Below are 27,908 nucleotides of genomic sequence, written 5' to 3' on the forward strand. Positions count from 1 at the left end.
GCAATTATTTTGCTGTTTTATTATTTATTGGGCTGAAAACATTATAGAATAAATAAGGGATTTCCAATTGCAGCCGGAAAATGGGATTTTTGCAAACAAAAAGCACCTTTTTTGATTAGCCTCTCCCAGCTACTTCAGCCTGTATGGTATAATCAAGAGACGGCTCATTCGCCTTTTGTAATAAGCTGTCTACTTACTTTACTTTCGGTCTTTGGAGAAAAGGAACTGTATTTTGAAATTATTGGTACTTCATTTTATAATTTTTTTCGACAGTACAATATTGAGTCGGATACGCACTGTCTGCTTTCTGAAAAAGGAATTCCATCTTTGCCTATGTGGTTATGGTCAATCATCTTTGCTGGTGTAATCAGAGGTTAAACGATGGCTCATTTGCTCTTCCCTAATTACCATTCAGTTCAGCACAACAGCACTGTCATTGACCAATTATAACCACATGCCAAAAACACCAATACAGAGTTTGGTTCATTTAGTCTATAATGTCTCCCTAAATACATAAATAAACATGCGGCGGGATTGCAGTGTGTGACTCGCCTCCAAGGCACCGGGATTGAGCCCCAACTGTTTTCCTGTCGGCGTGCCATGAGCAAGATGCCAAACCCCAGCCATTTTATTCAAGACATGTATCTAAGAACGATTCACTGTGCGTCGCTTTGGGTGAATGTGTCAGTTAAATGACTACACGGTTAATAATTAATGACGTGGCACCGTGCTTTGACCGCTGGCCTGGGAATGCGCAGGGATCTCTTGGGAGGAGGGGATGAAGGGGGCCGTCGGGGCGGACTGCTTCGCATGCCTTACCTTACCTGTGGTGGCCCCCCGTGAACGCTAATAATGGAGAGGCGATGGAAGATGATGATTGGCTGAATAGAAGGACCATGCTCGAACTCTATGGCTTATCAATGCCTATTCCTGGGTGCCTGATTTTGCCCGTTTTTCCAACGCAATATTGTTTTGTACAAAAAAACACGCTTTTACAAAACAAATAGCTGTTTGTTTTTGCTCATTGCAGCAGAATGGCACGGCGGACGAACTATGGAGTAATGGTGGGGGTAAGGCAGGTTGATACAAGGTGGGACAGGCTCCAGCCCAGAGTAACCGAGGAACAGGCAGAACGTTCCAGGTAAGAGTTGTGTCCCACTGAAACAACTCAAGGTGTTTTTTAGCATATGACCTGTTCCGCTGGTTTAGCCTCATCCCCAGGCCATGCGTGTTGTCCACACGGGTTATGTCGCCCCCCCGGTTTGAGTTATATCGTATTGTTGGTTTTCCTCCATCCTTCACAGCCCCCTATCAGCGCGCTTCCGTTTCGCCGGGTCTTCGGAGAATACGAAAAATAAATTGCCTCGGCCAAAAATACAATTATGTTTCTGGGCATTTTTAAGTGCATTAAAAGCACACTGCAGGAACATGGACATCAATTTCATGGCTTTCGTTTTCTACATAGCGTGCATATGCTGCTGTGCCGGCTGTCCAACTCCGCTGGGAAATTCAAGAGTTGAACATTGCCTCCCTCATAAATGTTTCTTCTCTTTTCGGGGGGGGGGGGGGAGAGAGCGGACGCTGTCATGCGGGTAACTCAGATTGTTGCCTGCGTCCCCCCTGGGACCCGACTGCAAATGCTAAATAAGGACAGCAGCGGCAAATCGGCCTGGCCTGGGAACGGGAGCCGGGACCGTCTTCCGTGTGGACGGACGAAAAAACAGAGGGCTTTGCTGGAGGTGCTGTTTAATAATTCATGGCTGTGGTACGACTGTGCTCAGAGCTCCCCGGCCCTTCTCCCCGCTGCCCTACAGGAGCATCTGTTTGTCCTGCGATGGGCAGCAGTAGCATATGAAACGTCCCTCATCAATGCCGCTAGTTTGGCTCTGACGTAGTCCAGAAGTTTTCCAACTTTCCCACTCGTCCCACAAACCCTGTTACCTCTCTTTCTTGGTTGGGGGGGGGGGGGGGGGGGGGGAGGGGGGGAGGGGGGGGGGGGGATGATGTGGCCTTGGGAGTAGGAATTAGTTGTTTGTGTTCTCGTTGGATCGCCATGAAGGCGGGCACATGTGGCTCGACCGAGTCAGACTATTGACACGGATATAACAGTATGGGAGTTTGTCATCCGGAATAATGGCTTGTTTGGCTTTGGGTTTGTATGCCTGCATGATTGCTGCTACTGTTTGTGTGTGTTTTTCTTTGCGTGTCTGTGTGTGTGTGTGTGTGTGTGTGGGAGGATCATAAACTATAAATGGGTTTGGTTACCTCCGTGCGGTGAGTAGATGAGGGATTCTGATTCACATTGTGTAGGTTCTAATATTGTTTTCATTCTTTTTGAATTTCTTGTTTTTCGGGCAGTGAGCTAAGAAGACTGCAGGGCTGAGAGCAGAGAGACACAGTCATACTTTATGAATCCCAGACTGAAGATATGGGTCAAGTGTCAAAGTTGGATTCAGAGGAAGATAGAGACTTCATGCCCTCTGGAGAGAACAGAGGTATCAAATGGAATGCTTCTTCATCTCTTTAAGCATAATTGAATATAACGCTGGGTTGCATTACAAACTGAAGTCTTGTTTTATGGATACGGTGAATGACTCAGAAAAACCAAACTAAAACACATTCAAGCAGACGAGCCACCAAGCCCCAAGTCATGAGAAACAGCTTTAATGTCGGAGTGCGGAACATGTTTGCAGCTATCAAGGTTTGCATTGTGAACGTATGCAGCATTGTGGGACTGTACTGTGTGGCATATAATTGTATCCATATCAAATACAGCAGACTAAACTAGAGAAAACCTCCATTCAGGATCCAGTCCCTTTCACACATCCATTTGTTCATAAAGATCCTCATTAGCTGAAAATGCTGTAGTCAGCTGTAGTATTCCTGGGGGGCTGTGCATTACAAATAAGACATAAACAACCTAACAGAATTGTACAATAACAAAATCTACGAACACAATAACATCCAATTGCCATTGAGATCGCGTCAGGTAATGTACTATGAATACATCCAGACACCAACCAGCAAATAAACATTTATGAACAATATTGTTTACATCATAACATACAAACAGACCATGAAAGTGTCAAGTGATGATTGGATTCCGTTGACTCATAACCGCAGCAAGAGTATTGAACGATGGAGGAATAGTTGGAAGAGAGACTGATGGAGGGATGAACACATTATTGTTTTTTTAGTCCTTGATGGTTTTTAAAACGTATGTAATGACTACCTTAAGGCTATAAAGTCGCACTCTATATGAAGGTGTGTGCATCAGACCGACATGAAACAGCTACTAGCTGAAGTAGAAGCTTGTGTGTGTGTGTGTGTATCTTTGTGTGCGTATGCGTGTGTCTTGGCGTGTGTGTGTGTGTGTGTGTGTGTGTGTCTTGGTGTGTGTCTTGGTGTGTGTGTGTGTGTGTGTCTTTGTGTCCGTGCGCGTGTGTCGCTTGGTGTGGTCGTGTGTGTGTGTGTGTATTGGCGCGTGTGTCTTGGCGTGTGTGTGCCTTGATGTGTGTGTCTTCATGTGCGTACGCATGTTTCTCTTGGTGTGTGTGCGCGTATTGGCGTGTGTGTGTGTGTGTGTGTCTTTGTGTGCGTGTGCGTGTGTCTTTTGGTGTGTGTGTGTGTGTGTGTATTGGTGCGTGTGTCTCGTGTATGTGTGTGGGTGCGTCTTGGCATGTGTGTGCATGTGAAGGGCTTGGACGCGGAGCCCCTCGCGCCGCAGCGGAGGGCCTCGTTCACGCCGGCACATCTTAATCCTATCGGAGGAGGCCGCGGTAGGCCGCGCCCCTCCCTCCTCGACCACCCGGCCGACGCGGCGGCGGCGTGAATCATCAGTGTAGGATTACACAGAATGAGTCACGTCAGCCAGCGCCGTGTCCCCCGTGCAGCGCGGCCAGTGGCGTCTTTACAATGCACACAGCCAAGCACAATGGAGTGCTTACCGCGAGGGGCTCTCCGCACGCCGCCGAAAAAACACGCCGTTGGTGTTTGGGTTTGTGCTCTTCGTCCCGTTATCTCTGCCTTTTTTTCGCGATTCTGACACATCCCGCGGCGGGAGCCCCGACTCAAAGCGTCGGAGGTGCGGCTCAAGAAAGACAAATCCCAGTGAGAGACTCTTCCGTTTCTGTCGAGTCGCTTACTTGGCTATGTGCCTGCAGAATGAACCCCCCCCCGCCCCCCCCTCTCCTCTTCCTTCATCTTCCTCGGACATGCTCCAACACTGTTGGACCATACGGCTCTGTGCAAGCCTCCGAGCTATTACTCTCTGTCAGCGTGGACAAACACACCCAATTGTTCTTGCCTCTGCCTCGGTTGCTAAATTTAGCCGTCCACCATTCTCGTGCCGTGGCAAAAACACAGATAAATAGATATGGTACATTGTTTCATGATGCGGTGCAGTGTGTCTGTGCGTTGTTTGGTTGCCGTTCTGTTTGTTTGTGTTGTGTCAGGTTATGTGTGTGTGTAGTGGTGGATTTAATGATTCGTTTCCGTGACCCAGTTCGCGTGATTCAGTTCGCCAAGAGGAGTCGTTCGCGAATCGTTCGTTCGTTCGTTCGTTCAGTCGAGTTTCCGGTAGCACTAACTCCACTGAGTCTGACTGACTCAGCTGAGAACCGTGCAATGGCGTGCATTCCATGTTGCGATTTACCGCTACCGGAAACCAGGCTGAACGAACAAACGAGCTACCGGAGACTAGGCTGATTCGCGAACGACTCCTCCAAGTTCAGTCGAGTTCCCGGTGAATCGATTCACCGGAAACTCGACTGAGCTGGGAGGAGTCGTTCGCGAATCAGCCTAGTCTCCGGTAGCGGTGAATCACATCATGGAATGCACGCCATTGCAGGGTTCTCAGCTGAATCAGTCAGACTCAGTGGAGTTAGTGCTACCGGAAACTCGTTCGTTCGTTCAGTCGAGTTTCCGGTGAATCGAATGGTGAACGAGACGAACGAGAGAAACGAACCGGTTCGGTTCGTTTGGTCCTTAAGACTCGTTCGTTCGAACCGGTTCGCGTTGTTGTCGTCGTTGTGTTGTATGATGTGTTTACTATTGTGATCTCCTGCCTGGCTGCATTTTGTTGTGTTGTGTATTGTCGTGTTGCATCATAGAGATGTTATGGGTTCCATTATGGTGTGTTTGGTTGGGTCGTTTTCTAACATGTGCTGTGTTGCAGTGTGCTGCCCTGTGGTGTGGTGTTCTAGTATGTTGTGTTGTTTTGCACTGATCAGCCTCAACACAGCCCCCTCCATGCCAGCCTCCTTCACCCCCCCCCCCCCCCCCCCCCCTCCCGCCCTCCCCTCCCCTCCCCTCCCATCTACTTCTACCTTTATGACATACTGCAGCTCCTCCCTCCATCTCTCCCTCCTCCACAGCCACTCTCCCCTGCTCTCTGGCTCTCTCTCCCTCTCTCTGTGTCTGTCTCTCTTGTATGCCTCTCTCTCTTCTGCTCTCTCTATCTCTCCCTCTCAGCCTGGCGGTGCAAAAATGAGAAGACTCTCTTTCGCTTCCCTTTCTCTTCTCTCTCTCTGTCTCTCTCGCTGTTGCTCTCTCTCTCGCTCTCTCTCTCCGCCACTGGATGTGTGTGTGTGTTTTTTCGGTGTGTGCGCCAGCAGTGACTGTGCACACGGGCACATGTGGTTTTGTGGCTGAACGGGAAGGGACTCAGTGAGCGCTTCAGACTCGGATACCGGCTCTCTCTCTCTCTCTCTCTCTCTCTCTCTCTCTCTCTCTCTCTCTCTCTCTCCCTCTCCCTCTCCTTGTGCATATTCACCACACATATTTTTCCGAACAACACTTCAACAAAATCCTCCCTGCGAAGAAGCCAACCTTTTTTTCCGTCCTCTTCGTGGTTCAGCATCTTCATGGAATCTTCGATCTCGCGCTGAGCATCTTGGATTTAATGAGCAGCCTCCGCCGTGGAATGAGACAAGCGATTACAGTGTTCTCTTTGTCACATCTCTGGTAAGGATGTCAATCCAGCCATATCCCACCCTCTCTCTCTCTCTCTCCCTCTCTCTCTCTCTCTGTCTGTGTCTGTGTCTGTGTCTCTGTGGCTGACACGCTGGCTCTTCCCTTTCCTCCCCCTCGCCCCTGTTACTCCTCACAACATGGTGTGTGTCAGATGTGGGCCGCCACCGTGCGCTCGTCACGGAATGGAGGAGTGAAGTTAAGGGCGGGAGGTTTGCGCGAGTTTCCCATTCAGGACGGTGCTGCCGCTTTGGTCCGAGATAGAGACGGAGGAGGAGGAGGAGGAGGAGGAGGAGGAGGAGGAGAGGATAACTATGTGTGAGATTCTATTCTGACCACTACCGGCGTGCGGCTCACGCTACCCGGGGCTGAAGGAGAGAGGGAGGGGAGCGCGCTCTTACCGCCACTTGCCATCGATCCAGTGTTATTTCTAGCCCTGATTCCTCTGAGGGAACTTTGCATGATATCGCCTGTGCGGACAGCGGTCTTGACGCTAGCGGTGAGCAGCAGTCAAGGCTCTACTTTGTCACAATAAACGGGGACGGGGAGAAGAGTGTTGTTGTTTTTTTTGACAGGCTATTTTTTGCATTGTGTGCATGTAGCGTGGATTCTGCTGACGTGTGTGTGTGTGTGTGTGTGTGTGTGTGTGTGTGTGTGTGTGTGTGTGTGTGTGTGTGTGTGTGTGTGTGTGTGTGTGTGTGTGTGTGTGTGTGTGTGTGTGTGTGTGTGTGTGTGTGTGTGCGCTCGCGGATTCGGTTTGGAAGTGATTCTGTGTGTTTTTGTGTGTGTCGTTGGGTGGATGCAAATGAATACATTCATGTTCAATGCATGTTACTGTGTCCTTGTATGTGTACGTACATACGTATCTGGGTTGTATCTGGGTTGTAATAAGATTGTGTCTGGGACATGTTTATTAGTATGGACAAGGCTGTCTGAGCTAAGAATTAGCAACGGGAGGATGTGATCTGTTCAGTTCGTGGTGTACGTATGCGTCACCGCGAGACATTATAAATGTCACGCCTCACTTCATTTTAACCGGGGGTATACCGCAGCTACCTTCTCCCCGCGTTTTGTACCCGCTACACACCGATGGGTGTCCCAAGGCACCTTCTTCCATGCCTCCATTTCGTCCACCCCTGTGTTGCTTAGGCTTGCAGCTCGCCCTCCTGCTGGGGTGTCAGTCCCGCTGGGTCTTCGGGGACAGCGAGCGTTAGTGGAGCCACACCTGACTGACGCGGCTGACGCTGGCACGGGGCTGTTTTACAGGATGCACGAAGGGAGGCCTCCCGATTTCTAGATGGCACAATCTTCGCTTAGCACTGGCATTCTGGGGCTGCTCCGGTGGATCGATGCTGGGATGGTTGGAAGTGGCCGGGGGAAGAGGTGCTTCTAGTTAAGCACTGATTATGAATGGGAAGGTCAATGCATGCATGGGTATTCACTTGTTTTTTGCAATGTTGGTATATTGGTGGGGAAATAGAGGAAGTACTTGACCACCGGGTGGGATGTTGATTAGCCATTGCAAGGAAGGTCAAAAATAGACCCTCTGGGGACATCACAACCAATCAATCAATCATCACATATTTATTTAATCTGATGATTCCCATTGAGATCTGAGTAATAAGTGTATCAGTAAGTCCACCATCCAAGTCAACATAAAAAAACGAACAATTTCGTAATCACGACAATCAAGATGAGACGTTGGGTTGACAGGTTGAAAACCTGTCACAGCTAAAAATCCACCAGGATTGTGACTCGATTTCTGGATAACCCGATGGAGCTAGAGGATCAGGCTTCAAAGTCTGACGTTTTCCATATGTATGCTGCAAGGAATCAAAGAGCAGTCCATTGTTTGATTCCCGATCCCTGCAGCACCAGCTAGTCCTTTGAGCTGGTCTTACTGGTGGATCAGCCCACCAGTGGTTACAGTCCGCTGAGTGGGCTGGTAGGCTGATCCACCCAGCATACATCTGAGTGAACCCGCTCGCTTGCCAGCAGGGGGTCCATTTTGACATGGCTTGTAAAGGCTAATCAACGCCCTGCGTGGTTGCAAAATATTGCCTTTGATTCGCCTATCTTTTTATTTTATTATATTTGCAGACAATTTCACAAGCAGGCGGGTGATGAAATGTGGTGATGTGGCATGTGATTGGTCTCTGCCGGGATTGCACGGGGTTACACGCTGTCAGTCGGAGATTGAAGCTAAAAATCACGAGACAAAGTTGGCCTCGCTATTTCTGGTCCTCTGTATCCCTGGATGAGCATCTCTCCCTTTCATCTTTGCTGATGTCTTGTTATTAATTCTGCGTTAATTCTCTCTCTCTCTCTCTCTTTTGTCTCCGTGGACTCTACAGGGAGTCTGGCAGGAAGAGAAATTGTTCGAAAGGGAGAGGGGTGAGTGAGGTTGTTATGAAATATATATATATATATATATATATATATATATATATATATATATATATATATATGGGAGAGATAGTCAGAGAGGGAGAAAGCTAGAGAGAGAGAAATAAGCTGGAGAGATAGATAGAAAGAGAGCGAACAAGAGAGTGCGAGAGAACTAGATGGAGAGAGACCGAGAGAGCTAGATGGAGAGAGAGAGAGAGAGAGAGAGAGAAAGAATAAGATAGGCAGAGCTAGCAAGAGAGATGGAGAAAATGTAAGCAGTGAAAGACACAAGACATCAGCCCTAGATGCTGATATAAAGCAGAGGAAGATTGAGTAGATGCAAACGGGCCTCCGAAATGGGCCCGGGGCTAGCCGGTCTTCTTTGCAAACCTTGGCCACCGGGCAAAGCAAGGTTCAGTTGATGCATAAATCCATGCTCCGCAAACGACCACCATGTGATAGATAGGCCAGGCCCGTCGCTTGCACATGCCTGGCCGGGTTTTCCTGTAAGGAACATCAATATTTATCACATTTCCCATTTCAGAGGTGCAGCCGTGATAACAGAGTAGACTGGGAGAATAATGAAAGATAAATCCAATTACTTCGCCTTGGGTGTACCCTCTGCTACCGGTTCATGTAGAATTATTCTGCTGTGCTGCTGGCCAAGGGCAGCGGGGAGCAGCGCATGTTATAGAAACAGTTATGGCCGCTGTTAATAATCAACATTTGTTGTCTTAGCCGTTTGGGAGTCATGGCTTGTGCCTGTTTTCCCCGGGGAAGATGGAATTAAGTGCATGGATTGAAAGGTTTTAAAAAGATTTCAAACTCATAAGAAGGTACTTCATGGGCCTTTTGAGTCACACGTACACACACATATGCACGACCGAGATACACACACACACACACACACACACACACACACACACACACACACACACACACACACACACACACACACACACACACACACACACACACACACACACACACACACACACACACACACACAGCAGTCTGGCTTGCTGTGAGCAGGTAGTGCAGTAACCTTGCTCGGCAGTGGAAGGTTGGATTTGTACGGTCCCATGCCGTGGGTGACTCACATGGCTCATGGACTCTCACTGGAGACCCCCTGCATCCCCCTGCCATGACACACACATGTCACACCCACCATTGCCCACTGACAAGGCTCCCGTGACCCTACCTCCGAGTGGACTTCCAGCCCTCAGGGCGGCAGATTCTGTAGGGCGGCATACGGAGAAGGATTTCCGTTGGAAACCATTTTGAGTTTCACGCTTCCCCTCGCGAAGCACTGAAACATATTGTGACAATGAACACCTCGAGTCCCGTCTCCCTCCCCGCACTCCGAGGTATAAATAGACACGTAATGGAGCAACGGGGGAGGGGCGACCAGGAACCATGTCCAGAACCAACCATGACTAAATATAGCAAATGGGTTCCAATATTTGCTTATACAACCAGTGACGCGCGTGGGCCTGTTTTCCCGTGGTGCACCGGAGAGCCCGGCGAATTGGTTGTTTCCTTTTGAACGACAGTCAATTTCCTAAAATGGACACACGGTAACATGTGGTTCGTCTGCAGGGTTTATGCGGGTGCATAATACGCCATGTCCTTGCTAGGTGTAGCTCATAAAGCACTGCGATGTGGGGGTTTTGTGTGAGATCTATTAGCCCGTGACTCCGCGCGCCATACGATGGAATTGAATTGAAATAGATGGGCTTCGATATAGTTTAGGATAATGAGCTCAATATCTATGGCCTGAAAGGGGAACGACGCAGTTATCATGCAAAGTAAAAAGAATGGATAGCTAATCGATGCAAATTAATTCAATTAAATCTACCTTTGGCAACGGCCAGAGTAATAAATCATTTTTAGGTCCACTCTTTTCAAATTTTCAGTGAAAGACACGCAGCAGATTTCTTATTTCATCCTGCATGCCCGGCCCAAGAGAGAAAATGGGATATATGGCGTCTTTCAAGTAGGCCCATAGATTCCTCTAGATCTGTTGAAATGTTACATGACGACAAGCTATACTAATAAAGATATATTACGTTTACAATGAGGCTTGTCGATTCTTATTGGAAATTGGGTTTCAATGGATGTTGATATTATCTTACCCTAGCAATGGTATATTCAAAATGTACATTACATTTACCTTTAGGGCGTTTAGCAGACGCTTTTATCTAAAGAGTCTTACAACAAGTGCATTTTTCAGAAGAAAGAGAAACAACAATATATTACGCCGTCGATATCTGACCAATCTGCATTCACTTTGAATTATAACATCTTAGTCAAGGACATGGATGGTGAACTGAAAAGTTACACTACGTTCGTCTATGTAACATTCTAAATTACACTTGTTAACTCTTAGCAACTGCATGGATGAGCTAGACATTAGGAATCGTAGATCAACACAGGGAGTCATTAAAAATGGATCGGTGTTTAACTGGATCCATGTTTTAGCACTAGAATGTTTCTATATTTGTGCCCAGGGCGGGGGGAAAGTCATTTTTCATTATGGATAATTTTTTGCAGTCGGTTATTGGACACAAAAGCAATTCATTCATATTTTATATGGATTTACTTAAGATTTATTCTAAAATAGTTTCATAAGACAATACATGTCTTTATATGCACCAAAATCCAACTGAAGTATGTGCGGAGATCGGCACCATGAAATGTCTGTTATATCTCCTCCTATCTGCATAATTCTTCCAAAAACAACTTTCCACTCTCATTCGTGTACAGAATCACTATGCATGACTCTTAATAGGTCTCATCTACTAAGTTGAGAGAGCTGTCCAAATGAGGAGAATGCAATTTGTGTTCACTTTACAAACCTAATTGGTCCATCGCATGGGGAGATTGGAAAATGGAATAAATTGAAAAAGTGGAGGACGTTATATTCAGAGCAGGCTCCATCTTATCATCAGTAATTTCAATTGTATTACAATACAAGACGAGTCCAAGGCTTGAGTTGATGGAGGCCATTTATTTTGTCCTATGACAAGAACAAAGCAAAGGTGTGTTGTTGCCGAGTTAACTGCCAGTGGATAAGTCACCATTGGTTTAATTCCCGCATCTTACCTGTATGCAACTATTAACAATATGCGAACCCCCTACCTGCTTGTTAATGATGAAGCTTCACAAATTCACATGCAGTCACTTTGCTTGAAAGCGGACAAATAGTAAATAGTACAATAGTAGGATGCTGTTGTAGTCAGTGTACATAGGCACTAGATATGACTGCTACCTCTTCCTTTCCTTAAAAGTACAATAAAGCCTATCTATCTGCTTATAATCATCCCATGCTGGGCCAAATTTCTCTCATCCAATTCATACCAATGGTGTTGCAAACAGTGGTCCACACTGGCACCAAACCACAAATTGGGAGACTCATTGAGGCTGGGGGATGTGAGGGATATACAAACATCCTAACAGTTTTTCAAACTTTGTAGAATATTATTTCCTCCCTTTTATTGTCCGAGGCTTTAAACAGTGTCCTTGGCCCCTGATAAACTGCATCTCGGTCCCCATTTGCAATACGGTGACTCTCGGTTCTTCACATCAGTTTCCTCTGGTTTTGTGTGTGTGTGTGTGTGTGTGTGTGTTTTCCAGCACCTGACTACAAGGACAAACATGACTTGTTGGCCGAAACCTCAAATAAGTTATTCTGAATCCTGCCAGGAGGGAGTCTGTTCCTCCAGATGTTCCTGGGCCCTACCTGCCCCTTAAGGAATTGGATCGGGATTGAACTGAAATTTTGTTAAAAGTGTCCTTAAATCAATCTATTTGGGTCTCGCTAAAAATACGTGGCCTGTATTTCAAGAAGATAAAATGTACAGGCCGTGTTCTTAAATATTGAGATACAAATATATATTTCCCAATATTAAAGCTGTTAGCTGTTAAAATGTGATTGAATGATGATGAAATGTCTGGCTACTTATTTGATCGGTTCACGTGACACTGTGAATGTATTTGCTGTTCTAGTGGACTAACTCATGCAATATACGGGCAACAATTAAAAAGCTTTCATCAAAGAGGGTAGCTCATTTCACAAAAACTTTGTTTATTACATCATCAAACATACATTGTACTGTTGTAGTTTTTAATTGACCGGTTTGTGTTTCACAAACTAAATCCTAAAATGAAAATGTCATGTGTGGATCTTAAAATAACAATATGTATCATTGAGGCCGGGCATTTCAATTGGGTACTGCAAATTCACAATATTGGAGAGAGTTGTCTCCCCACTTCCCCCCTTCCCAAGACCTGAAGTTCAAGCGGGATGCCTGGTTGAGGAGACTGAACAAACGATAATGACCCCAAGTTCATCAGCTAACCCTATGTTTGCACACACTACAACAGTATATACCGATACTATGAATCAGCTCCTTCGGCATCCGTCTGGAAATCCTTCTCGGCTCTAAGCTCTGTCCATCTTTCAAACGCAGCTTCAGGATTTACCAGTGTTTTGGCAGAGCTCAGGTCACGGAGCTTTCTAGACAGAGGACCCGGCTTTTAGGGTTGAGTTGAATCCACTACAATCTGAGTTGATCCAGTTCGTTTGGTTGCTTCCATGGCTGCAGCACGCTGTGTTTGTGGGTAAATTTGTTCCATATCTGTCAACCCGCGGTAGTTGGGAAATAGTGAATCATAACAAAGAAGAACATAATGTACATTTATTTGAAAGCACCCAAACAATTACATTTACAAACGGGACATTTCAAAGGAGTTCATACTGGATTTAGTACAGTTGATGTGTTACATAAGATACCTTTCTCCTCTATGGTGGAAAGGTGCAGGTATGCAGTTTTTACACCAATGAAATAGCTGTGATGATAAAAGTCAGATTTGAGAATGATAAATAGTTAATTTCTGTACTATTGGATCAGTTTTTGGCTATGCTCCATCTTGTAATGGTATAGCCCTTTGTTGTCAGGAATTCCGGCTCTGCATCCTCGTCTCCTGCTTTTGCTTCATCTCCTCAAACACAAAATGAATATCACCTTCATTGATTTTGTTAGTTCAAAATCCTACTTTGTTTATAATTTGTTGAAACCCTCATGCCTAAAGACACTTCTGGGCGGTAGGAGCCATTTGGAACAGCAATGTCTTATCCCCTATCCCCCAAACGCAACCAAGGTACCCTGTTTCCCCGCCAGGCGTGAAGTTGATTAGCCGTAACAAGCCCTAACAATTGTTTTACTAGAGTGACTTCACCAGGGAGTGTCCACACTCCCCGATTGATGGACGGATCAGGTTGTTCAATCTATCCTACACCCTATCCTCCCTATACCCTATACACTCCCTATGGGGCTGTTTCTGAAAACTCTGCTTCATCCACATATCAGGGGGGTGGGCCCTTTAAAAGTCTCCAAACATCAGCGTGGTGGGAATACACCGAACGAAAGACAACAACGCTGGTGGTGGTGGTGGGGGGGTGGCGGTAAATGTTGTGGATTGGCAAACTGCCAATGATTCCAATTGTGAAGGATTATGCGGAGCTCTATTTTTGGACAATGACACAGAGCGTAGAACACTGAATAATTACACAGAAGGCTGAAGGCCCCGGTGTTAAGCCGGCGAGCACTCCGGCATTCACCATTATTGCTCACCTGCTCCTGTGCCACACAGGAAGGGAGAGGGCTGGGGGATAAGGAGCTGGGAAGTGAATGTGATAATGCTAAAGTAATACCGTAACGTGATGAAGGCGAGCTGTAATGTAAAAATAAGTGTGTAATGGGATTGACTTTGTGTCGGGAAACAACAGCCCGGCTGTCGACTCTACGTGGGCTGACACCAGCCGGTGCCTGTCTGTCCTAATAGATGTCGGACATTTACTTTAGGAAACGATATAGTCTTTTAAAGAGTAAGCCCATGACTTCACTTTATTTGTAATGTTTGTCTTCCCTTAACAGTTGCACTCAGGGGCCAGAAAACGCGCCCCCGTGATCCGGCAGGTTAAACATTAAAAACATTAGTCGGGTTTCCACGGATGTGATGTAGGATGGAAGCAGCAAGTCTGCAACTGAGCCTGTTAGCTTTAGCTAGTTTTTTTTCCCGGTCTTTGAATCAACAGTTTATGGGAAATGGTGTCCAATTCCGATCCAAACATTCTTCAAAAAGAGTTGTACATAAATGGTAGTATCCAGCAAATGTTATTATCTTTTGTATATTTTGAGGTGTATTATTTTCGTATTTACAGAGTCAATAGTTTAACAGTTTTTGCAACACTTTACAGTCCTTGGAGTACCTCTAGGGCAGGGGGTCACCAACACAGTGCCCGCAAGGACCATACGAGGTGCCCGCAGGCCTGTTCTGAAAATACCTCCTTCTTGAACAACTCTTTCCCAACTTTTTTAAGTCGTTGATAATTATTGTGAGAAATCATTAACATGATCAGTTTCTTCACATAGATGAGTATCATTAATCATTAATAGTAATATATAACTAAAGGCAAACTGAGCAAATTTGTTATTTCAGAAGAGTGTATCAAACTGGGTGCCCTTCGTGTGACTCAGTACCCATGAAGTAGCTCTCAGGTTCAAAAAAGTTGGTGACCCCTGCTCTAGGGGAACAGCTCGCCCCATTTAAGAAATACTGGTTATAGGTGCCATTGTGAATGAGAAAATAAATTCAGATTGAACAATGGGTTAGGGCTAGCTATAATAGTCCTATAATTGTCATTCAACCAGTGGAAACTGAATCTGGTAAATTGACTTATTTACCGACAAGAAATAATTCAGGACCTCCTAGACACGAGGACAGTTGGAATCATGTTAGGCCAACAGCCCTCTCCTATTCTTTGTCTGACTGAGCTCCCATTTAGAATTTGGACTGATAGTTCATGCAGTTTGTAGATTGCACTGACCAATTTAGAAAGTCATTATTAATGCACTTTGTAGTTTGTCTTCGTCTTCTGCAACTAAAAGTGTGTAATGGTAACTTCCCCAAGCGACGCTGAGACCACGTCCATAGGAACGGCAGGACGGGCATACATAATTAATTGTTTACTTTCATCAACGGTGGAAATCAATCAACGTTTCTTTGTACATTAATTGTGTTAGCCATTGGATCTGTGTCTCGTATCTGTTGCCCCTTTAGTCATTCAGGAGATGCCTCTTTCCACAGCGAGCTGCAGTACTGAATACCGATACAGCTCATTAATATTAAGCAGGAGTCGGCCATCTTGCTGAAGGCTGCCTTTATTGGCATAGGTTGTAGACATTGCAAGATCGAATCCAGGACCTTTCAGGCTGGGGATCCGACACCCCAGATACTAGACTATGCTGCCCCGGTGTTAAAAGTGTAAATTGGCGGGTTGCGCGTGTGACTGTGTGATGCTGCGGTTGGCTTGTAAGCAGCTTCTGCAGCGGGTACATTTGTAGAAGGTGAGGGGGGAGAGCCCAGGGGGTTGAGAGGTTTCGCAGAGCCGAGGAGTCATAACAATGTTAAAGTGGGCCAGGTGAGCTTGCCTCATCAGAAGAAAGGTGGCATCCACCAGAGACCTTGTTGACCTCTCTCGCTCTCTCATTCTCACGCTCTCTCAATATACATAGATATATATACATATAGACAGAGAAGGAGATATATCTCTGTATAGAGTGCATTGTTGCGACAGTGTCATATTGATATTCTCCAAGGCGCCTCCCGTCTCTGAGACGGAAAGTAGCACCGACATTTCATTTGCAAACAAAATGAGGTGAACTTTGCGTGAAAGCGTTCAAATAATTGCCGGGATTGAAGTGGCCCGGTTCGTCTCCTCATCCATGACAGATGTGTGTGTCTTTGTGTGTGTACGTGTGTGTGTCTGTGTGAGACTATGAGAGAGCATGTGTGAAAGTGGGTAGGGCAGAGTTTGTTCACAGGGAACGCCTTAAACAGGAAGCTCCAGATGTGCGACTTTGCGTTTCGGTAGACTGGGATAACGATACCACGCTGAAACTCTTTCAGCCCAGTGTGTGTGAAGAACTGAGCCGAGATCTTTTTACAGGGTGAGTGTTTGTGTGGATCGGTGGGTGGGTGGGTGGTTCAGGCTCACAAGAGGATAAGGGGCGAGCGTGTGTGTGAGAAGATGAGCTATTTTCTAATTACTCAAGCGTAAGTGGCAAGGCTTGATATGTGTAATTGTTTAAGTACTTTAATAATAATGCTTTTAATTGCTGCGCACAAGCACATTGGAAATGTGTTCTCGCTCACAGCATTGCCAAAGCATTGCCCAAACCGTAAATCACTTAAACAAAAGCCCTGTATATCCATGATTGCAGTCAAGTAGTGTGTAATTACTGTATGTAGATTTCTAGTAGAGCTTGACTTGTTATTGAGGGCAATTTGGTTCATGGTACTCACACATGCGCTTCGGCGTACTTCATTAACATTCATGTTTATGAGTGAGCAACAAAAAGTGTAAAGGAAATGGGTGATCAGTGTCTTGAAACTATTTAATTCTAGAAAACTGTACAGGTTCCTCCTAGTCTGGTCTTCATCTGGGAATAAAATACTAATAAAATAGCTCTCTAACAAATGGGGACCTCAGCCCAGGCCTATAGTCTTGAGATGCACCCGAACAACAACGAAAGGCAGTGTGCATTTAGCCAAAATTAATCAAGTGCAACTGTATCCAATAACATGTCAGTTCACATAACCATAAACATGTCAATTATAACGGGCAAAGCACTCTGGGAGTGAAACAGCGAGCAAGGGAGACTCCTGACGCTAATGCGCTGGGACAGACAGGTGGACAGCCGCGAGGTGTACGATTACCAATCAAGTCAAAAGAAAATACAAGGAAAACTTGGCCTCTATTTGTCCACCGAACTGATTGGATATAGATTGAGGGGCGGTTTGTGTTACACACAAGTCTATATAGAGATGTGTTGTTTTTGCAGGAACCACCCAGCCTCCCGACACTCGTACTGTGAGTGCCTGTCTTCCGTTCGGAAACAATCGCATGACGGGAACGTTCACAATTGCGCTCACCGCAGGGGTTGGTGGTGGCACAACATTCACCGCCGTGAATAATCCTTCACAGGACATAACCTCCAAAGTTGTTTCCTTAATAAGCGTTCATTACTAAGGTTGCAATGTCTTTATATCCTTTGACGATGATAGCTTGAATAATTGCTGATATACAACAACTTTGATAGCGCTTATCTAATTTAATTAGGCCCCATTGGATATTTTTTATTTTAATAACCCATCATATCTCTAAAACTGAGGCCGTACACCCCCCTTTTTATATGTAAAGTCATATTTCTATTACTGCAGCAGGCGATTACAACGCGCTCATTATGGGAATTAATGGCCTTGCTACAGTTTATTATGCGAGCGACTCTAAATAATGGAAGTCATTCGGCCTCTCTGGCAACTCTTTGTTTCCAAATGACACGCTGTCAGCAACTTTCCAAAAAATGTGTATTGACTCCCTATATGTTGGCTTTCATTAATATTTCACGCACATTTTCTGGGCAACAAGACAGACTATTATCTCATTAGACGGGCTGTGTTATTACAAGCGGGTCTCGTGTGGGTATTGAACTTTTATTTTATGAATTCCACATGTATTTCAAAATAAAACCCATAGTAGGGAAACGTAATTGGACCACTTACGGACGTTTTGGGACTCTTTTTAACACTTTGTGCTACGGTTCGACCCTGGGTTTTCCTGTTTTTTCGTTCTGTTTTCTCCTTCTGTATTGACCCCCCCCCCCCCCCCATGATGTTCTGTACGCTTATAGTAGCTTATGCTAAGTGTACATGCGCGCGTGTGCCTGTGTATGAACAACTTCTCCAAATCGGCCCACAGGGGGAAGTGGCCTTGGAGACGCTATTATTTTGAAAAGCCTTTCAGCAAATGCCAGGTCCCTGTTAGTACGTCGATGTCTTTGTCAAGGTAAAACTCCACGATAGCTGTTAGCAGAAATTGACAGGACAGGCATTTCCTTGTATCCCACCAATCATCCTGAAAGGAATTGAGAGGGGAACCTGCCTCTCATGGACGAGATAATAAAAGTCTTTGTCGTCAGTGTCGCCTTGACGTTCCAAACAAGTAAACTATCGCCCAGGTGGATTTTGGAGTAAACATAAAACGCGTTGTCTTCGGTGTCGTTTGGAGTTCATGTGCTTGTGAACGCCCCTCAGGCCTACTCAGTGCCTTAGGTAAACTGTACATTATACACTTGACTCGCTGCAGCAAACATCCTTTTGCACGCGTATTACCTACAACAAACATCATTGAAACATATACTCGTCCAATTCCCTTTTATCGGACGTAATTGCGCTGCGGATAATAACAGTTTAGCTAATGACGGCCAAATCTGCGCGCTAACTGTTTACTTATTTATTTATGTGTTTGTTTGTTTTCTTATCTGCTTGTTTTGTTTGCCGGCCTTGCAGTAATCCCCACAGACACCCCAGATGGTGCCGCCGATGTTCGCCGAGAGCAATGTTATCCTTCCCTGCGTTTCACTCGTCCTCCATTTTGTTGTCGGCTGCCATTGCCTCTGTGGGTAAGCGGCGGTAAAGTGTCCCACGACTTCACTTTAGAAGTTATGGAACACTTTAACATTGACTCGTGTCACTGGGGTACACTGGGGTGGGCGCGTTTACTATTTACCAATATGCCGTGAAGCAGACCCCTATTATCCAATTATCCAAAGCGGCAGTGAAGCCGGACACAGCTCATTTAGTAGCAGGTAGGGGTAGAGGCATCTGGCTCAAGGAGGCCCGAGGGTGAGTCTGAGGACGTGGACACTCCTACCCGGTACCTCTCGGACGGCGGTTAAAAGGTGACGTATTATACCACCAGGTGTGAGTGTGATGAGCCGTTACAAGCTGTTTTGAAAATCTGCCACTTCTTCCCACAATTGGGAGTGTCCACCTGGATGTATTTAGATGAGCGTTTGCTACGGTCCAATGGGTGGGCTGCTCTATCCAGCACACATCTAGGTCGACACGCCCACTTGTGATGTCAGAAGTGGCAGGTTTTCAAAACGGCTTGTAGCGGCTACTCACACAAATGTGGTATAATATCGGACCTTTAACCCTCGAACAACTGCACAATCCGGCCCTCCCATTTAAATTAGTAATATTAATGTGTAGATTTAATTATTCATAGCCAAACAGGCTTTGGATGATTCCTGCTATGCGCTTCTCTTATGAACTGTTCTACACCCCCTATGCATATTTCATTGTGGATTTAATTGGATATAACAATTGCAAGTGACAACAATGTATAGGTCCACTGGATGGCAGGTATAGCCAATGTTTAGATTGTTTGATTAAGTGTTTGGGAGGGTGATTGGCAAGTTAGTTGTGGACAATATGCATTGTAGGCTATTGTAGCATGTTATCGAGAATAGTACATAGAAAATGCATGCTTGATATCATACTACATTTTAGACCCAGAACCGGAGGCATTGCCTGCATATAGTTCTTTTTACAGATTCAACTAATATGACTCAACATTTGTGTAACAATGTAAATGCTTCATATAAACAGGTAAGGGGTTAACCTTATATGATGGAGTAGGAAGTAAATACTAAGTATAATCCATTTCCAACATTTCTGAATAACTTTGTCCTCTTTCCGCTCTTAAGCCGGCGAAACTCGTAACCTCATGTTGGTGCATATGTATTTTAACTACTTATAAGTACTTCAAAAACGGAGATGGACAGCGGGGAAAGAAAGCATTAGAAAAACATCATTGATGATTTTGTAAAAAACACAACGGAGGTTTGCTGAACTCCATAAAAGGACTCGCACGTGTAACTCAACACCCCAGCTCTGGCGCTGTGGTCTCACGCTCGCAGTTCTTAGTCCCCTCCATGCGCATTAGCAAATCCTCTCGCTAGAAGAAATGCTGGGAGGAAAGTGAGAAATTATAGCTTAGCGTCATTATCGTGTTGAATAAAGACCTCACATTTGTGGCATTATTGAAATGGCTGTCATTAAGGCACATTATGTTAATATGTAATGATGTGCAGTGGCGGTCTCGGTGCTGGAACCGTCTGACACATGGGCCGACACTCAAGGAACTTCCTAATTCTAAAATGTGCGTACTCTTTATGTGGAGGAATAGTGGATGATTAAATGGGTGATTCCGCAGGTGTCACGGTCCACGGGATTGGTGGTTGATCCATCGATGATACACCCGTGACGTCACGACAGGGCCTGATTCAAAATGGCTGCGTGCAATGAAAGGTGAACCTCTGAAATATCACCACTTTATCATTCAAAAAATTGTAGAGATGCAGTTATTTAGGATTGAAAAGTTGCAAGCATATGCATGCGTTCAATCATCCACATAATCAGCACGGTGCGACATTTCAAATGATGCCACTGTCGTGATTGCGGTCATCACAGGTACTGAGTTATAAGCTGATCTGTTATTTAGGCGGGAACTCAAAAGAAAGCGGGGCAGTAGTTAGGAGTTTAATCAACTAAAATAGCTGAATGTTGTGTGACTGGACTGCCGGGTTGATTTGAATGCCCTTAAAAGCTGATCCGCAGTAACCTTGTGATGCACTCGCTCTCTACTTAGCTCTGACAGTAGGTCATATCCTCATAGAGAAGTACCACCACTGTCAGGCCCAAATTGATTATCATTTCATCCGATAAATATGTCCTCACTATTGCCTCTTCGATATAGATGGAGGTGCATTGAGAGGAGTGATTCGCTAGTCGCGATGTTCATTTGATTTTTCAAGCTTTTACAGATGGCATTTACGGTTGTGTACCGAGCTCTGATTAGATTTAAAGGCAATCATGCAATTGAAGCGATCTCATTGGAATTCCCAGTGCTTTCTCGTCTCACAGCGAAGGCCCGGCCCTTAAGGAGGCTGCTGCTCTGCTGATGTCAGAGGGGCACCGATTTACATTGTGCATCCAGTGCAGATTCCCTCGTGATTCATTTCATGCGACTGGGGCCCTTGGTATTTTGCAAACAGACTGATCATTATAGCGTAATCGAATCGACGAAATGTATTCTCATTTCGATTACATTCTAACTAAGGGCGGGTGATATTGAATTGAAAAGAATTGCTTTACTTACCATTGTGTTCATTACACAACTGTAAAAAGGCTTATCAAAATGAAACTCAATAATGGAGCCAATTATAGACTTATAGAATTATAGATAATCATGGGAAAACAAACAAACCAAAACAGGATACACATTGTTGTTAGCCATTTAGTACTTGATTCCCTTTTCTTGAAAAAAACATGTATAATGCTTCGCTTAACCAGCAAACTGTCTTCAACAATTTAGCTAATCTACGCCTTAATTTCACATCCATATAAATGATCAAAATAATTAAGGTTTCAAAAAAGCATAATTAAAAATATTAAGGTTTTACAAAACACAACAACAAAAAAGCACCTTTCGAGTCAGACTTCATCGCACCGACCCTCAGAGTAATGGTGGCCGTGCTCCGAATGTTTTCCCACAAAGCACCCCGCTAATTGGTCACACCTCATTCAACAGGCCGCCTCAAGGTTATTTGGCTTATTAGTCGGAGGTGAATATGAATATGTGAGTAGTGGTTTCCTCCCCAAAGGTCATGACATGAGGTCCCCGTCACAGGGGACCAAGTCCAAGGTGAGGGCCCCACCACGGCAACGCGTGCAGGCGGTGCGTAGCCCTGTGTCTCTTCACGCCGCTACAAAGGTCAATGTCGCTATTAGCGAGAAGGTTAATGGGAAATCACATGCAGCACCCCGGATTTCCCGCTCGTTGAATCCAGATTATCTTTGTTAGTCGTTAATATGGAGGGTGGATGCGATACCTGTCGGGAAGCTACGCAAGCGTGCGATCCGAGTCACGCAAGTTACGGAGTCGGTAAGGGTTTGGCTAATGACTGAGCATCAACGCGTAGATCTTAAGGTCGAACAAACCTGCAGATTAGAAGCTAAACCATTAGTGGAGGTTGAAGATATGTGGTTCTTTTTTCTTTTTCATCTATTCCCGTATCGTTTCCACAAAATGCCACCGCTAGACATGTCTAATATATCAATGCACGGAATACCTTGAAGAAACGTGAAGGCGACCGAAATGAAATCTTTGCCACATTGCAAGCGTTTTGGACAATGCACTGATAAAGGACGAAAGTCAAATGAGTCACAGAGACACCTTATAATACAAGACACTTTATAATACAATAAGGGTACATGAATTGTACATGAATTAACATTCGTCAATTACTGGAATATAAGTAAACTGTGAATAAACTGATAGTTAATTTGTGTTACTACGTTAACTTATGTTAATAAATGATTGAATAATGTACGCTTCATTCCTAAACTGTTGTTGTGAGGCGGAGGATGATGACAACAACAACAACAACAGGTGTTTATTTATAAAACATTTATTTTAAGAGAAATGGTAGTGCTGTACGCAGATACTCTTTAGTGAAGGGTTAAGTAAGAATACTCAACGTAAAGTATGATGTAATGCTGAATATCAGAACATGTAGATAATTCAAATGTGAAAATGTAATTGTGCAGTGTAGGTTCATGGCTTGAAAAGCTATGGCGCGCCTCTTGAAAAGCAGGTGATGTCAAAGTATTTGTATTGGTGTGGACAACTTATACTGTTTATTCGATTTTTCCACTTTCAAAGAGTTAATGAATGCTTTGATTGGTTTAAGCCTGACTTGTCAGTCACACTTACTAAATTACCGAATTGAAACGCAAGAAAAAAACGTCCACGTTTACAGCTTTTGATACACCGAAGCTAAGTTCCCTAACGAAATAGGAAAGTCGTTTTAGCCGTCCGCTACTCACAACTCCCAGACTCCTGAGCGTAACCTTCGGCGTCCAGTCCACCGTGCCCGAGTCCTTCTGTTTCTGCAGCTGTTTTTCTTTTCCCCTTTTTGCTGTCGATGAGGTTTGAGTCGATGCTCGTCGCGCTCTGCCGTGCTGGCACCGCCCTGACATGCAGACGCATGAAGAGCCGCTTCGCAGCCTGTTAATTAAAGACCAAATGAGGAGGGAACAGAACGAATGAAAACAAAAGGCAAGTTATCGATCAGCGCTTCGTCAGGTGTAGCGGAAGCCCATGCGTGCCCATATGTCACACATGTGCACTAGCGAGCGAGCGCGCACACACGCACAGATATACATGCACACACACACTCACGCAAGGATGCGTGCGCACGCACACACACACACACACACACACACACACACACACACACACACACACACACACACACACACACACACACACACACACACACACACACAAAGTGGTGTTTTTCATAATTTCATACTATTCATTAATTAGTATCTGAGCATTTTTCGATGGAGGTAGGATGCCTGTCGGGAGTTGGTCCGGTCTTTTTGTGGAGCTGCAATTGGCTTAGACTGGTGACCGCAGTCCCTACAATGTCCTGCCATGTCCCCAGTATGTGGCTGTTTGACGGCCCAGTGGCCTCACCATACACCCCGCAGGAAGTCTCAACCGTGTCCGTAACCCAGGGCTGTGGCTCGATTCAGGGCAGGTTCACATACACGCCCGTTACATTGCCCCCCACGGGCCCTAGATCGGGGGGCGGGGGGGGTCCCACGTTGTTGTCTGTGATGACATTGAAAGCAGCCGGCAGAGAGGCCATTGTTGAGAGTCAACCCTGGGTCCCTGATGCTAGGAAGAGCCAGCAGGATTACTTTCTGCCCGGGCACGGCCAACGGACTCCATTCTTTACCCACTGCTGCACCGCCACACACACTCTTCTACTGTGCTCTACCGCTCATAGTGTCGCTTCATCCAAGTGGTCATGAGCGTCCAACACAAAGTGTCACTCTCTCCGGCCTCGTAGAAGGGTTCATTTTCTGAACGCCTTGCTATGAACCCGAACCATGCTATCGAATTATTCCACGTTGTGTTGAATTGAGTTCTATCCAGAGCAGCCAGAGAAAAAATGTATCTTGCGATTGATCTAACCAAATATTGCGAAATTGTTCAAATATGAATTGTCTACATAGAACCTATATTTTCCTGATTCAGGAATAGGTCTTGTTTGCATAGGACTAACCAAATGCACAGGATAATGCTAAATATTTGTGCTGTCGAGTTTAAAAGGACCTATTTATATCCAGTGCTGTTTTTTTTTCGCTTCGCACCTCCGTTCAACCAAGTGCGAATCTCTTAACACCGTGTTTCTAATCAGTATGCCGCAGAAAAACGCCTATAGCAGGTGGGAAGAACCAATGTAGGCCTTCTTCCATGCCAGAGGAACGCTTTCATGTTTGCTTGCACTGATATTTATAAAACAAGATTGTGTGATCCGTACCATCAAATGCATATGTTTGGTTGTCTGTGTATCCAAGAATAAGGGAGATATTGTTTTGATAATTGTATAGATGTAAAATTTCTTGCATTGCTTGGATGTGGCATAGCAGCTCTGATTGCTTTTGGATCTTATTTTTCGCCCAATGTGAATACATTTTTGCCGGATCTTTATTATCTCCATGGCCTTTCTCCACTTGTTTCCATGGCAACTCGCCACGCACACACAAAACGAAGAGCAGGCCATCGGCTTGGAAGTTTCTCGCGGCGTTAATGAAAAGGCTTTGGAGAGGGAGTAGTACACAGTCCTTCAACGTGTACGTTCGCAGTGGTGAATTATAACTGTAGTTGCACAAGTGTTGCCCCCCCCCCCCCACCTCCCACCTCCCTTACACTGCCCGCCCGAATAGCCCACGTCTGTCTCCATCTCTACCGTGACAGGATGCTTGTTCCCTTCTGGGTGATTCTGTCGTTCTTTAATATTCAAACTCAATGGCGCTGTTTCTAAACCCTTCTCCTCTCACTCCTCCTCTCCTACTGCTCAGATGGAGTACGGCGTCCTCTATGAGTCTAACCTGGTGCATTATGGGATGTCGTTAGAGATGAGATGTTGCTCCATTGTGTATTGTGGTGAATGCGGCTAATGATGTCATTATCAAAATGACTATGATGCATATGAAGGTAAACAATTTAAAGCCCAATTCAAAACCTTGCAAAGGATACAGTGCTGTTGTTTGGTTAGTTATACTAAACAGCATTCGACATCTTTCCACATTCATGGTTTAATTCAGATTCCATAGAGTGTAGTGGTACATCCTTTTGTATTTAAGTTCATTTCAAACTGTGTAATACTCGTGAGGCTCTTGAACACTTAGCAACGATTAGGATTATAGTATTATTTTCCGTCTCATTTTAATAAACTCAGGAAGAAATTTCCAACATAATCCTTCCTTTCACTACAAACCATAGCAAAAACTAAAATGAAACGGGAAAAAACGGAAGACGATGATGCTGAGGAAAGTGCACACATTTTTATTGACTGTGGCGAGCTGAGGCCCGCAGAGAAACACATCCTAACGCGCTCCCAAGATATTATTCCCTATAAATCCAAACTGCTGACAACCTTAAGCTGGGGGTGATTTTACTAACTTGACCCAAGGACACTCCACCCTCCATCTCCCCCCTTCTCCCCACCACACACACACACACACATACACACACACATACACACACACACACACACACACACACACACACACACACACACACACACACACACACACACACACACACACACACACACACACCAGCCAGCGGGGTTAGGGATGAGTGAAAATGTTGATGTAGCACTTGTTATCCTCCCTGAATCATGATTACACAGAGCCCCAGACATGGCGATTAAATCAATACATACACACGCAGGCACATACATAGACACACGCAGGCAGGCAGGCACACACATAGAAACACAGATAGTATACATGCACACGCACGCACGCACGCATGCACACAGACACACACAGGGACAAGCACTCATGGAGTAATGAGTTGCCGGCAGTCGGTAGCCTCAGTCAGAGGAGCACGTTGGAGGTAGTCTTTATACATCACTCTGGTGACACACTGGACCACCTCGGGCTTAAGGCCACGCTAGATTGAGCTCTCACATCTTCACTCACTGCACGGGAAGGGAAGCCGGACTCAGGTGGACGGGTGCTAACAGGAGGCTATTTCTATGTAAAACAACAGGGAAATGAGCTCTAATATCGTGTTTGTCTCTCTGTGAAAGATCAGTAAGCCGTACATTTCGTGTTCTTTTACGTGTTTACTTGATCAAAAGTGACGTACAAGTGAGGCGGAGAACAATCGGAGCACATAATCAAAAATTGGAGCAGCTGCGGGAATCAGAAACATGAGGCCAGTAGAATCAAAGTTAATACGCCCATATGACCTCCGTGAAAGCTGCCTTTAAACGTAGTAACAGTTAATTTGCTTGAAAATAAAATCTTCTCATGAAGTGATGAGCTCATGCTCCCTTCATCTCCTGTTCATTTGTGAAACAATTTCATCCTAATAACCCTAAAACCACATGATGCATTCATATCCACGTAGATTCTTTCATATCGAGACGTGTCATTTCCCCAGATCTTTTTTTTATTTTTGTTATAATTTATAAACAGTAGACGGCGTTAACTAGTTGGCTCTTCATCAAGTTTCATGTTGACATTAGTAAGTTTGCGTCGGATAGTGAGCTCCCCTGGGTATTACAACCACATTTGCATCTTATGCGTGTGGTAAATCTCAACGTTAATTATAACTGTCTCCAGAAGTAATCTAATACTGCTCAACTACTCCTCTAATAACTAATTAAATTCGTGCAACAGGGGAAATATTGTCTGTTCCCCCGTTATGTCGCTTGGCACCCATTGCATCTCCAGGGCTGCATCCGAATACTCGTACTTGCATACTATATAGTATGCATTTTGTAGTATGCGAAAAATCTAGCGCGTCCGAATACTCTAGTATGCATTCTGTAGTACGGAAGTCGTTTCCGAATGCATACTACCGCCAAAGTGAACCACGGACCACACTACGCTATCCCACAATGCAACCGGAGTCTGGTAACAAACGAAGAAGAGATGGCTGACCCGACACCACCAACAGCGGCTTTTTATTTGTGTGTGTGTGTGTGTGTGTGTGTGTGTGTGTGTGTGTGTGTGTGTGTGTGTGTGTGTGTGTGTGTGTGTGTGTGTGTGTGTGTGTGTGTGTGGTGTGTGTGTGTGTGTGTGTTCAATAAAAAAAGGAAAAATTAACTTCAATCGTCTTTTTCACGGAGTAACAAATAACTGTAAATGTATTATTATTATTCCAAAAAAATGACTTACCAATGTCCACATATATACAACATAACCTGCCGGTAAGTCGCTCTACGAGATGACCGACGACGACGCCTTCTAGCAGAGATATCCATTTCAAGAGCCATTCGCGTAGAAAGAGAATTTTTTTTATTTAATAGCAACGATAACAAGACGGAAAAACAGGTAAATTTTGCTGCCATCTGGGGGGAGATACGTCATCTCCAAACATCCGGTGGAGTTTCGGCGGCGTTCTACGCATGTCTGTAGACCGTACTACACAGTCAAGTGTAGTATGGTCAAGTAGTAGACACTAGACAGAAATAGTATGCACTAGGTATTCGGATGCAGCCCAGGACTTATGCAGCAGGCTGAATCCTGGATTCGATTCC

The 27,908-nt window shown here is 45.1% G+C and overlaps 2 protein-coding genes across 2 annotated transcripts in view; one reads left to right on the top strand and one right to left on the bottom strand.

Annotated features, from left to right (window-relative positions):
• The window catches only part of sin3aa (SIN3 transcription regulator family member Aa), a 533,056-nt gene that overhangs the window by 347,198 nt on the left and 157,950 nt on the right, over positions 1-27,908 (bottom strand). The window lies entirely within an intron of this gene.
• Positions 5,664-27,908, top strand: part of lingo1a (leucine rich repeat and Ig domain containing 1a) — a 95,232-nt gene continuing 72,987 nt past the window's right edge. Inside the window, exon 1 of the mRNA XM_060060283.1 lies at positions 5,664-5,964. The gene's annotated coding sequence lies outside the window, so the exon portion shown is untranslated. The remainder of the gene's footprint in view (positions 5,965-27,908) is intronic.

Source organism: Gadus macrocephalus, chromosome 9 (assembly GCF_031168955.1).
Source record: "Gadus macrocephalus chromosome 9, ASM3116895v1".
NCBI classification, from domain to species: Eukaryota; Metazoa; Chordata; class Actinopteri; order Gadiformes; family Gadidae; genus Gadus; species Gadus macrocephalus.